The sequence below is a fragment of the Dendropsophus ebraccatus genome, chromosome 3, assembly GCF_027789765.1.
Source record: "Dendropsophus ebraccatus isolate aDenEbr1 chromosome 3, aDenEbr1.pat, whole genome shotgun sequence".
Classification (NCBI taxonomy): domain Eukaryota; kingdom Metazoa; phylum Chordata; class Amphibia; order Anura; family Hylidae; genus Dendropsophus; species Dendropsophus ebraccatus.
This window is the reverse complement of record NC_091456.1, coordinates 24,080,864-24,097,306: the sequence shown is the minus strand read 5'-3', so window position 1 is coordinate 24,097,306 and position 16,443 is coordinate 24,080,864. Positions and strand designations below refer to the sequence as shown.

General features: G+C 42.4%; 1 long non-coding RNA gene across 2 annotated transcripts in view; it reads left to right on the top strand.

Moving 5' to 3' along the window:
- LOC138785327 (uncharacterized) overlaps window positions 1-16,443 on the top strand; it is a 31,758-nt gene that overhangs the window by 12,238 nt on the left and 3,077 nt on the right. The window contains exons 1-2 of one of the 2 annotated variants that reach the window (XR_011362094.1): window positions 8,640-8,854; window positions 12,770-12,832. This is a non-coding gene — a long non-coding RNA (uncharacterized lncRNA). Of the gene's footprint in view, window positions 1-8,639; window positions 8,855-12,769; window positions 12,833-16,443 lie in introns of those variants that run through there. The other variant, XR_011362095.1, reaches the window with a different exon arrangement.

Below are 16,443 nucleotides of genomic sequence, written 5' to 3'. Positions count from 1 at the left end.
ACCACCAACATGGACCTTTGGTCAACCTAACATCTAGCTATGTCTATGATCAGCTTGAAAAGGAATTTAGAGATAGTTATAGCTGAATTAGACTTTGTTTATCGTCAATGTTATATAGTTGCATACACTTTCCATAAAATCTAAAATACTAAAAAAAATTAAAATTCTAAAAAAAATACTAAAAAACTTATTAAACTACTAAATAAAAAAATACTTAAAATACTAAAATTCTAAAAAACCTAAAATTCTAAAAAATAAGATACTACTATACTACTAAATTAAAAAAAAACTAAAAAAATTCGATATGATATAAAATAAATGGAGTAAAAAAGTAAATAAAAGTCATTGATAAAGGATTTTATTCCTTCCTTTAGGATAGCTGTGCACCGTCTAAGGGTTAACACCATCCTGGTGGCAGTGCAGCATTTAGAGTCTGTACAATGAGCCCATGTTTGATGTGGGTTTGTGTGTTAATGAAGCCACTGTCTGATATTTAAGAGCGCTCAATCCACAAGCAGCTGATGGGAGCTCGGGGAGTCATCAAGTCTTGGGGAAAGAAGCCAAAGCCCATACACAACAACTTTAACACCTCTCTCAGTGCTCCCAGTGGGAAACAATGGCTATTGATTGGGATAGATTAAAGCTGCCAAGAAATGGGTTTCCTGAGGCTGGGAAGAAAAGTGAAAATGTGGAAGCTCTATTGTAATGTGACAAAGCATCAGACTGCATTGTGCTTTATACCGAGTACCTGTGCGATTTGGAGGGAAGGCGTTTATTTATGTCTGTAACCCTCCTGTGTGACAGCTAGCGCTGCACTTCTTGTCGAAGTGAAAGGGCCCTATTACAAGGGACGATCAGTGTGCGGTAAATCGTTAAATTGACGAATATAGTTTAAATTCGAACCTGTGTAATTGCAGGCAACGATCGAAAAATCGTTCGGCTGTCATTGATCGTTGATTTAGATCTGACCCTAAAATCATCGTTAATCGTTCACTAATCGGTTACTGTAATTCCGCATTCGTTCAGTGTAATTCCAATTTGTTCCTTCTTATGCTGGGATAAGATCGAGTAAAACAATCGCCGTAACGATAGATCGTTTATCGTTAAAAATCACTTTGTCTAATATGAACCTTAGTAGCCCATCTTATAGCCAGCTCAGACAACATAAGTCAGAACCTTGGAATACATGTATTGTCTAGCGTTGGGGACCCTGGGCTACAAAAGAGTTTTACGTACAGCAAAAATCAGCTATAAGAAAAAAAAATTATACCAAAATGACTGGGGGGGGGGGGGGGGGTGACCACTTTTACTTAAAACTGTTGCAATTATAGCCATTATTTTACCTTAATTGTGCACAATAATGGCCAACACACAAGGAAATCTGGTAAGTTTTAACAAAAAAAATAATAATGCGGTTTTGCAACTAAAACAGACGCGTATACTGCTGGTGTGAAGTTGGCTTTAGACAGCTGGAGCTAAGTGTACCTGTCATTTCAGTATATACAAGTTGCAACTAGGGATGAGTGAATTTTCAGTAATAGTCAAGTGCTTCCCTAGGCTCAGTGGTCGGCTTATCAGCCGGCTGCCTTTGAACTTTGCTCTGGTCAAGTCAAAAGCTGGATCAAGTCCTGGGAAACCGGGAGAAGTTTTTCAGGACTGGATCCAGCTTTTCCAGACACCCAGAATGGAGTTCAGATGCAGTCAGCTAACAAGCCGACCTCTGAGCCTAGGGAAGCACTTGACTATTACTGCAAATTCACTCATCCCTAGTTGCAGCACTATATCTAGCCATTGTGTATTTTGTAGAAGCAAACACCAGAACTCCAGCTCAGTGGGTAGCCTCTGATATGCATGGACAGGGTGTGAACCTACACCCAAACCAACAGGAGGAAAAAAAAGTTGCAAGTTTATTTTACTTCTATAAAATCCATCAGGGGTATACTTCTTGGCTGTCCCAGCATGATGGGAGTTGTAGTTTTGCAACAGCTGGAGAGCCAAGATTCCCTACCCCTGCATCACAGCAATAAAGGTGGACATGCTTCAAATACCATAGCATTCTTACCACATCTCACAAATGATCCAACCAATGCATAGCCACCAGTTACCTAAGCATTTACCTCTACAACAAAAATACAGATAACGGCCATGTTCCCATACAGTATTTAGTCAGTATTTTTTCAACCAAAACTAGGAGTGGATTGAAAACACAGAAAGGCTCTGTTCACACACTGTTGAAATTGAGTGAATAGCCGTTATTTAATGGCAAAAAATTGCTGTTATTTTAAAACAGCGGCCGTTATTTGCCATTAAATGACGGCCATCCAAGCAAAAACACTCGAGGAAATTCAACAGTTATGGATAGGTTCTGTACATATTCCCACTTGTAACTATTATAATAAAGTTGGATGCCATCCTAGGGAATTCTGGGAAACATTGATGCAACCATAAGCTGTTTCCATGTTCTCCAACTGCCGGGAGTCAAATGCCTAGCATTCAGGTTTGGAAAACGTTACCGAACCCAAACAGTCCAGTACGTCCACTCAATGCTAGCCTCGACCCAATTCCCTGAAGAGTGAGACAAGAAAAAAAACACTGAACAGGGACAATATTTAGAAACCTTGGCCATTTCCATTCATGGGGCATATTCCTGATTCTGTGGCACATACGGAGGAGATACTAAAATTCTGTGTCTCTCAACAGCATAAAAAGCAACCGCATGGAAGCCATGACAAAGCTGTAGAGTGCAGTTTATGGATGGAGCCCTGGGCTGAGAGCTCTTCAGGTGTCCATACACTTATTTTTATAAAGTTTAAATTTTTAGTCAAAATTTTTTCAAAGTAAATTTTTAACAAACATGAACTTTTCTCTCTTCCGCTTCAAACTCTACCTCAAAAGTTACAGGTGTCCATACACATAATAAAGTCGGCCTAGAGTAAAATGTATATGGTGGCCTCCCAACTCTCTACCGACAGATAAGTGGAGAGAAGGGTTAAGTGTGACGGATTTTTTGCACCACCTACCTTTGTGCTCCAGGAGCAATAAGCCAATGCCAGAGCTATGTGGCTGCAGCTTACTTCTCCCCAACCATAAGGAACACAAGAACGTTTGCCTGTGCTGATTTTTCAGAATGGAAGACAGATGATGCTTGATATGAGAAGGAAACATTTTTGTCTTACATTTGCTTTTCCTAGCAAACTTTGTTGAAACGGCAGTGCTGAAAAGGCCTTTTGGACAGTGATTAGCGCTTGTTTAAAGGGGTACTTTGGGGATTTTTAAAAAGAAATCGTTTGGCATCAGAAAGTTATACAGGTTTGTAAATGACTTCTATATAAAAAAAAAAATCTCAAGTCTTCCAGTACTTATCATCTGCTGTATGTCCTGCAGGAAGTGGTGTATTCTTTCCAGTCTAACACAGTGCTCTCTGCTGCCTCCTCTGTCCATGTCAGCAACTGTCCAGAGCAGGAGAGGTGGCCACAGAGCACTGCCAGACTAAACTACACTTTTTTTTTTTAAGAGGCCAGTTCATTTCTAAAAAGAAATCCCCATAAATCACCCAATAAAAAAAAAACCTCAAACAGTTCAAATCAGGATTTACGAAACTTTATTAAAGGGTTACTTCGGTGAAAAAAATATTTTAAAATCAACTAGGTGTCAAAGTAATAAAGATTTGTAATTTACTTCTATTTGAAAATTTGTATTAGTTCAGTACTTAGCTGCTGTATGTCCCACAGGTAGTGGTTTATTCGTAGTGGTACCTTGGTTTAGGAGCTCACAGTTTTTCAAAATTGTGACTTTGTTTAAGAGCTCTCTGTACTGGGTGAGAGCACGAGTGGGGGAGGGGAATGGTCTGCACAGCAGGGTCTACAGCCCTGTACTCTGACCCAGGAAGTCTCCCTCACTTTCCAATCATAGCAGATCCACTTCAGGCTGGGGCTCACATCAGGGGACAGGACTGTGGAGGTAATCTCTCTATAGCTGTAATCTCTCTCTCCCCGGACAGAGAGTGCTGCTATACTGTGCCCACATCTGCCCTGCTCATTCCTCCATGCTCCCTGCAGTCTCTGTCCGCCCTTGTGTTTCCCATCCTCTCCATTCCTGTACAGTAACTAATATCACATATTCTGCTGTTTATGAATGTTTGTTTCATCTGTTTTACATGTTATACAGAATAATAAATTATTATTTTTGGGGTATGGAACCAATTGTCTGCATTTCTATGCTTTCTTATGGGAAAATTTGCTTTGGTATAAGAGTGGATTTGGATTACAAGCACGACCCCAGAACGAATTATGCTCCTAATCCAAGGCACCACTGTACATGACTTTCTATGAAAACATGATACATTTGCCAGGAAAGTTCTAGGTAGTTTAAAGTTCTAAAGTAGTAGAAGGCCACTTAACTATATGATGCCAACATAAAATTAAAATTTTTGTCAAGTTATGTGGCATGATATAAATCGGTGAATGTATTGACTAAAATTTACCATGAACAAAGTATGTAAAACACAAACAACAAATCTTTGAATCCCATAAAAAAAATTACAGCATCACACAGTCATTACCACTATGCAAGACAGATCAGATTTTAAAAATAGGAATGAGTTCCAAGTCCTTAAAGGGAACTTGTCACCCCAGCACCCAGGGCAGAGGCAACCCAACCCCTTAGTAAAGCCCCCAATACTTACCCCCGTCCTGCCACGGAGAGATCAACGCCTAGCGGTCTGCACGCTCAATATGTAAGTGAGAAAAGAAGAGTCTGATGTCCATAGGAAGTCACAGGAGCAGTGATTTCCTATGGACGTCAGACTCCTGCACGCTCAATATGTAACTGAGAAGAGAGACCATTGGGTGGCGATTTCTCTGCAACGGGACTGGCAGGAGGGGGTAAGTATTGGGGGTTCTATCAGAGGGTCGGATGGCCTGTCCCCAGGTGCCAAGTTCCCTTTAAAGGGGTTATACAGAGTTACAAAAACACGGCCACTTTTTCCCAGAGACAGCACCGCTCTTGTCTCTAGTTTAGGTGAGGTTTGCCATTAAGCTCCATTCACTTTAATGGAAAAAAGCTACAAAACCTGCACCCAAACTAGAGACAAGAGCAGTGCTGTCTCTGGAAGAAAGCGGCCATGTTTCTCTAACACTGGATAACCCCTTTATGTAGTAAATAAGCCACATTGATGGGCATAAGCTGCTCAGTTGTATGTCGTGTAATGACACCATATTAGTCGTATCCTTTGGCTGTATTCTGCATTGGGAACTCTCCTGGCACATACAGCAAACACTCACAGACCCCCCAGTCACCTGATTGAAGGCAGATAAGTGTCATTTTGGCCTCTGTTCCAGAGGTTTCCAGTGGGGTCTCTGTTTTTCTGCTGGACGGAATAGCTCAGATCTCTGCTTTATTCCAAGGAACAGGGATCCTAGAAACAAAATTAAGATGATGTTTTTGGGGACATGTATGTCGGATGCCACAAGGTGCCATCAGTTGTACCAACATGGTGGCAGCACCTGTCAGGAGTGTTCATACCAGACACCAAACACTTGGTGTGGATAGAGCCTAATGGCCGATACCAGTCACCATCTAAAACTGTGCATTATAGTTTGTCCCTCAATTGTCCAGAAAGATATAAGGCTCCGCCACCGTTTTATAAACTGTATCACAGCCCAAGAAAATAGACTGAACAAGACAACCTTGCAGGTTATTCTATGGACAGAGGTACTAAATACTAACAAAACTACATGAGAACAACAATTAAATATAGTAGAACACAGTGTCATATATTAAATGGACGATGATCGATCACTAACCTATAGAGCTCGCAGCTTTTCCACTGGCATGAGGGAGTGAATAGGAATGAGATTTGCCTCAGCCCACAGCAGCTGTGTGGCCCTACTTCAGACTATCCCAGGGGGCTATGCAGGCCGGCCTCATTATATAAACTCCGCTGCAGGTGTATTGGGAGCATGGACTCTCATTAACAGCATGGACTCATGGCTTCTGCCATAGGCCAGAACGGAGAGAAGGCAATAGAGAGTTCTGCCATGGAAAGTGTGCAAATTCTTAGGATATGTTCACACGTAATTTTTGTTGTATGGTTCACGGACATGTTTTTGTGCATGTTTTACACCCACACATACACACACAAAAAAAATAAATTTTATATATCATTTCCCATTGAAATATACTATACAAGAAATGTAAAGGAACCTTTTTTTTGGCTGGATGCAATATAAGAAATGTGGTCTGGAGTAAAACGGATCGAAACAAGGTTTTTTTTAGCGGACACAAAAACAAGGTTGACCACATTTTCTCTATGTTAAAAGTAATAATTTAAGGCTATGTTCCCACAGCGTAAGAGACTGGCCATTCCGTGACCCATCCAGGTGTACAACGGCCATCTTCCTGTGTACAACGGCCATGGTTTTACAAAAAATATATGGTATGTGAACATAGCCTAAAATTGGATCCGTTAAACGGACTGCAATAATGCAATGTGAAACCAGCCTTAGGCTACAGTCACATGTTCTGTAGTTTTGTCAGAATTCTAGGCAAATTTGGGGCCCATTGATTTCTATTGGGGTGTTCACACTGTCCGTATATTTACAGACCTGCAATCCTTAAAAATTACTGTAGAGTGATTGTCCCACAAAAGTCTGTGGCACAGATAGAATAGATAGAAGTCTATGGGAGGGACTATAACGTTAATGGATGAAACATCCGTAATGTCCGCTAACCAGTTAATAATACGGATGAGTGATCATTTTAAACCATTCCCACTTATTTAACTATCACCTTCCTCTTTTTTGTTGATCCACAAAAAATACAGATTGCAGATGCAATACGGATGCAAGCCATAAAAAATTAATCTGTATTGCGTCCGTATTACATCCGTTCTCCATATTTTTTACAAATCAGCAAAAAAGTGGAAAGTGATAGTTATGTAAGTGGGAATGGTTTAAAATGATTACTTATCCGTATTTTTCACTGATTTGTGTATGGTACGGATGTTTCTTTTGTAAAAATACAGACGCCCCCATAGACTTCTATAGGACAATCTGTGCCTCAGTAACAATCCGTATTAGAGCCTGCCAGTAATTTTTGTGGATTGCAGATCCATAAATATACGGACACTGTGAACAGCCCAATTGAAATCAGTGAGTCCTAAATTTGTGCAGAATTGCGGATCCGCAATAAGGGTACAAACACACGCAGCAGATACGCAGCAGATACGCAGCAGATTTGATGCTGTGTTCAGTTATTTAGATCTAATCTGCTGCGTATCTGCTGCGTATCGCAGCAGTAAATACGCAGCGTATAAGCCGTGTGTGTTTGTACCCTTACAGACAGAACTACAGAACGTGTGAATGCAGCCAAATGGTGTGTCTACACAGAGAGATTTATCTGACAGATTTGTGAAGCCAAAGCCAGGAGCAGACTATAAACAGGGAACAGGTCATAAAGGAAAGACTGAGATTTCGCCTCTTTTCTAATCCATTCCTGGGTTTGGCTTCCAAAACCTGTCAGATAAATCTGTCAGTGTAAACGCACCATTAGGCTATGTTCACACTGCGTATGAATCCGTCCGTAGTGCGAACCGCGAATATATGCACGTAGTTTTGATGCGTTCGCTTGAAAGCATACAATATACGCCCGCACAGTGCACACTACGTATGAGCTTACAGCCGGATCGTATGCGGCGCCGTGAAAAATAACCAAGACCATTGTTTGAGGACGGAAATGTTGAAACTCACGGCCGTGGATTTACATGCGGTCCCGTACGAAGTACTTATTCCAGCCAAATTGAACTTGATTTTTCGATCCAAAAGGTTCTGTGTGGTTTACGGGGCTGGGCGAATATTTCCAAGTAAATGACCTGCCTCAGATCGCTTCGAAACAAGCTAGGGAAGCATAACTGTACTATGGGCGTATGTTCGCGGTGCGTACGCATCCGGCCACATGTCGATTTTTCGCACGCGCGGAATTTCAGCTGCACATGTACGGCAGCGTAAGATCTGCGTACGGATTCGTACGCAGTGTGAACATAGCCTAAGTCAGTATATTTCAGTCAGTATTGTGGTCCTCATTCTGCAACCAAAACCAGGAGTGGATTAAAAACACAGAAAGGATCTGTTCACACAATGTTGAAATTGAGTGGATGGCCGCCATTTAGGGTACAAACACACACACCGTATATGCAGCAGATACGCAGCAAATACGCAGCAAATACGCAGCAGATACGCAGCAGATCTGCAGCAGATTTGATGCTGTGTTCAGTTATTTAGATCTAATCTGCTGCGTATCTGCTGCGTATCGCAGCAGTAAATACGCTGTGTATAGGGGGTGTGTCAGTAGCGAAAATAGGCGGGGGCAAAGGGGGCGGTCGCCCCCGGGCCCACTCAGGCAGGGGCCCACTAAGGTCTCAGACAGTTAATGCTGTCTGCAAAAGCTATTGCTTTTGCAGACAGCCTTAACACATGTCTGTCCTGGCCGGGGCCCCCAAGAAGCCAACAGCACCTGGCCCCCTCAGCTGTCGGATGCCGTGCCTGGCCAGGGCTGGATCTTCTCCCTGCTTCTTCCTCACAAGCTGCTGCTGGCCCCTCCCCCTCATACCACACTCTGTAGGACAGTGAGGGGGAGGGGAGAAGCAGCAGCGTGTGAGGAAGAAGCAGGAAAAACATCCAGCCCTGGCCGGGCACGGCATCCGACAGCTGAGGGGGCCCGCTATTGCCAGGTGCTGTTGGCTTCTTGGAGGCCCCGGCCACTACAGACATGTGTGGGGAGGGACCAGCAGCTGGAGGGATCCTGCCGTCCATGGCTGCCAGAGAGGGACTGAAGTCATCCAGCAGCAGCTCTGACAGTAAGTGAGGCTGCTGAGCGCTGGAAGGTGTCAGGTACTGTGAGAGGAGTGACAACACACAGACAGACACAGACACACAACCACCCACCCACACCACTGACCAGACACAGCAGCTATATACAGTATATATATGACCAAATAATCAGGAGGAGCCATATATATATATATATATATATATATATATATATATATATATATATACACAGCTCTGGGACCAGCTTGTACTCAGTATGATGGAGGTCACACAGCTTTCCAGAATCTTCTATTCAGTATAATGGAGGTCACCCAGCTTTCCCAGTATCCTGTAGTCAGTGTAATGGAGGTCACCCAGCTTTTCCAGTATCCTGTAGTCAGTATAATGGAGGTCACCCAGCTTTCCCAGTATCCTGTAGTCAGTATAATGGAGGTCACCCAGCTTTCCCAGTATCCTGTAGTCAGTGTAATGGAGGTCACACAGCTTTTCCAGTATCCTGTAGTCAGTATAATGGAGGTCACCCAGCTTTCCCAGTATCCTGTAGTCAGTATAATGGAGGTCACCCAGCTTTCCCAGTATCCTGTAGTCAGTGTAATGGAGGTCACCCAGCTTTTCCAGTATCCTGTAGTCAGTATAATGGAGGTCACCCAGCTTTTCCAGTATCCTGTAGTCAGTATAATGGAGGTCACCCAGCCTTTCCAGTATCCTGTAGTCAGTATAATGGAGGTCACCCAGCCTTTCCAGTATCCTGTAGTCAGTATAATGGAGGTCACCCAGCCTTTCCAGTATCCTGTAGTCAGTATAATGGAGGTCACCCAGCTTTTCCAGCATTTGTACTCAGTATGATGGATAGATAGATAGACAGACAGACATACATACAGACAGACAGACAGGAGATAGATAGATGATAGATAGGAGATAGATAGACAGACAGAGAGGTAGACAGACAGACAGATGGAGTGATATATAGATAGATAGATAGATAGATAGATAGATAGATAGATAGATAGACAGATAGACAGACAGACAGGAGATAGATGGATAGATAGATAGATAGATAGATAGATAGATAGATAGATAGATAGACAGATAGACAGACAGACAGGAGATAGATGGATAGATAGATAGATAGATAGATAGATAGATACTAGATAGATAGATGATAGATAGATAGATAGATAGATAGATAGATAGATAGATACTAGATAGATAGATGATAGATAGATAGATATATAGATAGGAGATAGATAGATAGATAGATAGATAGAAGATAGATAGATAGGAGATAGATAGATAGATAGATAGATAGGAGATAGATAGATAGATAGATAGATAGGAGATAGATAGGAGATAGATAGATAGATAGGAGATAGATAGGATATAGATAGATAGGAGATAGATAGATAGATGATAGATAGATAGATAGATAGATAGATAGGAGATAGATAGATAGATAGATAGATAGATGTCTAAAAGCTTATTACCTATACCACTATTATTTTTAGGCAAAGATAATCTGGTTAAAAGGGTTCTCCAGAATTAAAAGAAAAACAGCATAATTGTTTTCTTCCAAAAACAGCGCCACCCCTGCTCTTAGGTTGTGTGTGGTATCACAACTTGGCTCCATTCACTTTAGTTGAATACCACACACAAACTGAGGACAAGAGTGGTGCTGTCTGTGGAAGAAGGTAGCTATATTTTTCTAATCTTAAGCCCTTTTACTTTTTTGCGGTTCTATATTTCAGATGTAGAAGCCTCTTACACGGCTCTTTATTCTTATTCACTATCAGAAATGTAGAACAATATTCACTTTATTATTCAGAAATCCTTGTCACCTGCTGAGGTTTCCTATGGGTAACCTTGGTTGGGGGCCCACTCAGACTCACTCGCCCCCCCTAGGCTGAACCCCTAGCTACGCCCCTGGGGTGTGTGTTTGTACCCTTAATGGCAAATATTTGCTGTTATTTTAGAACAACGGCTGTTATATTGAAATAATGGCAGTTATTTACCGTTATATGGCGGCCATCCACTCAATTTCACCATTGTGTGAACAGATCTTTTCTGTGTTTTTAATCCACTCCTGGTTTTGGTTGCAATACTGACTGAAATATACATAGTGTGAACACAGCCTAGGCTGGGTTCACACTACATATATTTCAGTCAGTATTGTGGTCCTCATATTGCAACCAAAACCAGGAGTGGATTAAAAACACAGAAAGGCTCTGGAAAGCCTGAGATTTCTCCTTTTTTCAAATCCATTCCTGGATTTGGCTTCAAATCTTTGGCAGATAATCTGTCAGATAATCTTTCTGTGTAAATGGACCCTAATGCTAAGTTTACACAAAATGATAATTGGCCCTATCGTACGATTAACGATGTCAGAGTAACGATTTTATTTTTCATAACGATCAGCGTTTAGACGGTACGATATATCTTACGGAAAAATCGTTTTGCGATTGTTTTGCGATCGCGCGCCCACAGCCCGGCCCCCCCGCTCATCCGCAGCCCGGCCCCATGGTCAACCACAGCCACCCCCGCCGCCGCCACTGCTCCGATCACCCCCGCCACGAGCATACGTTACCTGCTCCGCGTAGCAGGTCTTCGAAATCCCCAGCTCCCCTCTTCAGTGCACTGATTGGCTGAAGAGGTGAGTCGGGAATTTCAAACGGCTCCTCTTCAGCCAATCAGTGCTGCCGTACATTGATTGGCTGAAGAGGGGAGCCGGGGATTTCGAACACCTGCTACGCGGAGCAGGTAAGGTATGCGATCGGGGGCTGCGGTTGACCGTGGGGCCGGGCTGCAGGCGCGCAATCTTAAAACGATCGCAAAACGATTTTTCCGTATGATATATTGTACCGTCTAAACGCTTTGAAAAAAAAAATTGTTACTCCGACATCGTTAATCGTACGATCGGGCCAATTATCGTATCGTGTAAATGTAGCATAAGACTATGTTTAGTCCTTTGAAACCAATGGGTCTGGCACTGGTACACTGTGGTATATATCGCTGTGCTGTTCAGCCGCTGTCCAAATATGTGTTAGAATAGATGTGAATGTGTCCTTTCATGCAGAAAAGCTTTTATTTAAAAATTTGCAGCATATCCATCCGGAGTGAAAGTACCCATTACGGCTGAGTCCACACAATGTACACACAAAAAAAGCTGTTTAAATTACGATGATAAATCCCCTGATATCTGTATTATATGTCTCTGGTATCTTGAAGACCAGATTCCTATTTCATTTAGAACATAAGAGGTGACTTCTAACATCCTTATATTTCTAGACAGACTTGTGCCACCCAGTGGTCAAAGTGCAGAATTCACATATGTATAAAGCGTTAGACATAATGGGGGAGATTTATCAAACTGGTGTAAATTAGAAGTGGCTCAGTTGCCCCTAGCAACCAATCAGATTCCAACTTTCATTTTCCAAAGAGTCTGTAAGGAATGAGAAGTGGAATCTGGTTGGTTGCTAGGGGCAACTGAGCCAGTTTCACTTTACACCATGTTGGATAAATCTCCCCCATTATATTTATTATTTAGTCCATCTCTGTAAAGCTCCAGCTCCAGTTTTGCTTCATGTAAAATATTATGCCCTGTCTCAAAACAGGTCAAGAAATATCTCTAGCTTATTTTATGACTAAGCACTAAGTGTATTTTTAGAGTCAATCTTATAGAAATCCATTGGGACAGACTCAGTATAGGACCCCTTTCACACATCTTTTTATTTGTCAGCATTTGTAAACCCACATAACACATGTCAACATGGCCCCATAACATATACATCTTACACATGTGTGTTGGGGCTTGGATCCACAAAAATTCTAGCAAGAACTAAAGGAGGACTCTGGGGAACATAAAGAAAATGAAAACTTTGATGTAGGCAGCAGGATGCGGAAAAAGAGTAAAAAATCAATACTTACCTGTTCCTCTGCCTCCACAGAGCCACCTTGCCAGCTTCCTGACTGACATTGGGTTCTAATTTCTCCCGGGCTCCGGTGGGAGGGTAAGTATTTATTCTTATTATGATTCAGCACACCCTGCCTGCTTTGACAGGTCTGTGCCCTTGCAGACAGGCTGTGGATGTGGATGGATCTGTAGTCCTGTCTGTAGCTGTGGTCCGCGGGTATGGGCGGCACTATGGATGTGTGAATGTTGCCTAACAAACTGCAGTAATTGCATAAAACAAAATAGTGACAACAAAAATTAAAGAAAAGGAAATTACAAAATTTAACTATCTTGTGATTTTTATTTCCAAGATTTTATGCTTCTTCTCTTATGATGAATTTTAGTCTATCCTAGGTTTTCTTGTAATGATATAGTTCAATCCTGCCAGATTTGTTCATCTTCATCTTACCTTCCATTTTTGTTGTGTGATGTGTCATTCAGAGCTGGAGAACTAATGGAAACCTGCAAAACTAGAATCATACCTGAAAGACATCAGTGCTATGTTACCATTGGGATAGCTATAGATTCCAGAGTTACCACAATATGAACCATATAGCAGGTTAGGTAATATAAGGTATTCTTTCCAGCCTGACACAGTGCTCTCTGCTGCCACCTCTGTCCATGCCATGAACTGTCCAGAGCTGCAGCAAATCCCCAGGCAATCGCTGGCCGCAGTGCTGTCCCTTCTCAGTCAGTGATTGGCTGAGAGGACTGTCACTCTCTGATCAGCAAATCACTGATTGACTGAGAAGGGACAGCATCACGGCCAGTGATTGTCTGAGCGAGCTGAAGGTGATTGAAAATACAGAAGGACACTGGTTGTGCGCGGACAATTTTTTGGTGAATTTTATTAATAAATTTAGCAAAAATTTGATTTGTTAACATTCATCTCTTCTTTCTAATTTTAGGCTATGTTCATACATTGTATTTCTGTCTTTTTTCAATCAAAACCAGGAGTGGGTTAAAGCAAATATACCATCAGGAACATTCACTTTTAATGTTGCATATGAATAGAACAGCGGCGGTGCGAGAACACAAAAACCGTGTGAGCTTTTCTTGCAGTCTCCCCGTCTTCCTCCCTCCCTCTCGAGATATGATATAAGATATATATAGCGTATATAAGTCCCTGGCAGGCTTTATCTGCAACTTTGTAGATTATTTGGGAGGATTAATCTGTGGTCAAGTTGCTAATGAACTCACTGTGATTAACCCTCCCAGCATTACAGAGTTGCTACAAAGTTGCAGATAGGGACATTTTAACACCATCCATCTCGGAAGGGAGGGGGACAGAAAGAAAATCTTGTACACAGTTTTTGGTGTATTTAGCAGAAACCAGCAGTTCTAAACTGGGGGAAGGGGAATGAATAAATAATAACAAGTATGGAAGGAAGTGTTAGTCTCACCATGGGCAGCAACATATGAAAAGTTATGTATGACCAGAATGCCCCTTTAATTTCTTCTGTTAGTTGCACTTTTGGTTTTACCTTACAGATACTAATTCAAGGAAATACTGACCACAATGTGGCAAAATGGACAAAACCTCATAGAATGTGCAACTTTTTCCCTTATACTTTGAGTATTTGCTCTAAAACACAAGAGTGTAAATCTTTACATTATACAGCGCAAGTTAGAAATCTGAGGATAACTTTTTATTTTGTTCTCCCATCCCGCTGCCGCTGCCTGGTCTGAGCTGCGGCTTGAGACGTGACATCACAAGGCAGCTCAGCCATTCAGTGGCCGAGGCGGAACCACGCTACGACTGCTGAATAACTAAGCTGCCTTGAGACATCACGTCTCAAGCCACAGCTCAGACCAGGAAGCGGTAGCTGGACGGGAGAACGGGGTGGCGTAATCCGGGACCCGGCGTTGGAACAGGGGAGGTAAGTGACCGGCAGCCTCTATATCCACCCCTTCACCGGTCATACAATAAAAATAACCCCAGCCAAGATGGTGTGTTCCAGACATGTAATTTTTCCTTTCATTTTTTTTAAAAAACAGGGTGTCCTGAGACTTTTGACCCTGTAGTTTTTCTCTATGTCATTTGCACTACTGATTTGGCTAGAAATGCTGACAAAGTAGAGGTACTGTAGGTTCCACTCCTGGTTTGGGTAACGAATACTGAGGAAAGAAACTAACCATAATATACCTGTGTAAAAATTTCCTAAGAATGGATTTACAATAGTTTTTTTTGCCATTTGTAGCCTAGACAAATTTTAGATCTGATAGGAGTCGCTAGCAGATGTATTACGGACTGGGCACAGAACGTGGGAATAAGGCCTAAGAAGCTTCATGCTGCTGGAAACTATTATATGTTATGAAAGCTGCAGTGTTTATTGACAAATCAGAATAGGGCACAAACTCAAAGAGGTGGTCTTTGAGGAGGTCTCCCAACTTCTTCCCATCTTGCTGGGCTTGAGTATTTGTAATTTGGGCTAGAGCTGTCAATAAAGTCAGTGGGGTGGGAAGAAGCTATCAGACAACTGGCTCCTTGATTTTTTTTTTTGTTCCCATCCAGTCTCATTTAGTGGTTCAGAGTAAGGCTGCATTCCCACGTTCCGTGATCCGACGTGGAATGCATGTACCGGAGTCCCCCCACGCCCGGACAGCATCTGCTATTAGATGCTGAGAGCGGGGGAGACTGTATTCATAAGCGCCGTCCTGTAATGAATCAGCCGCGCGGTGCTGTTACTACAGCGCGGCGCTTATGAATACAGTCTCCCCCGCTCCCAGCATCTAATAGTACATGCATTCCACGTCCGTGATCCGTCAGGATCATGGAACGTGGGAATGCTGCCTTAAGGTCCTTTAACAGGAAGATCATTCTCCAGGAGTGTTGCTAGAAATGTTCCTTCAGACGATAATCAGCCGTTTTAAAAGTGACAGTGATCAGCTGAGGAGCAGCAAAACACCTGATCGTCGGCTGATCGCATAGTTTGAGCAGGCTTTAAAATTTAACACTATAGGCCGCATATCTTCCTGTGTGAACAGGAAATGTGCAGCCGATAGCAAAGGGAAACTGATGGCAAACATATGCATATAGCCATGATGTCAGTTTCAAAATCAAATATGCAATGCATACTTACCTTAGGTGCTTCTGTGTGATCCGGCATTCTGCTCTCCAGTCCAGCTCCAGCTGTTGCTGTATATTCAGGCTGCCTCCCCCAGAATGACTGACAGTCCAAAGAGGCGAGCCGTCCTGAAAATATAGCAGTGGCTAGAGCTGGATGGGAGCTGACAGTGCCAGATCACACAGCAGTGCTGATGGTAAGTATGTACTGCTTGTGTAACCTGGAAACTGACAGCAGAGATATATGCCTTTGTGTGCTGTTAGTTTCCATGTCCGCACAAACTATACAAGGATTATTAGTGCTGCCTGGACGCTCGATTAATTGTGCTGTGTAAAGGCACTGCAAACAAGTTCTGATCAATTTGCGTCCTTGCATAGCCCATTGTAAAATGACCTAAATCATAGCGCATTGTAACGTTGGGTCTGTTGCTAAGTTGAGAAAGGCTGAGATAGGAAAATGTTGCTTTGTATATTGCTTGCATTGTGCAGATGGTGTTTACTATTTAATTCACTTTCTTTTCTATTCCTGTTCTTTCCGACTGAAACTAACAGGTTAAAAACGGTGCGGTCTCCATGCCATTAGTCCGTTTACTCTGAAGAGC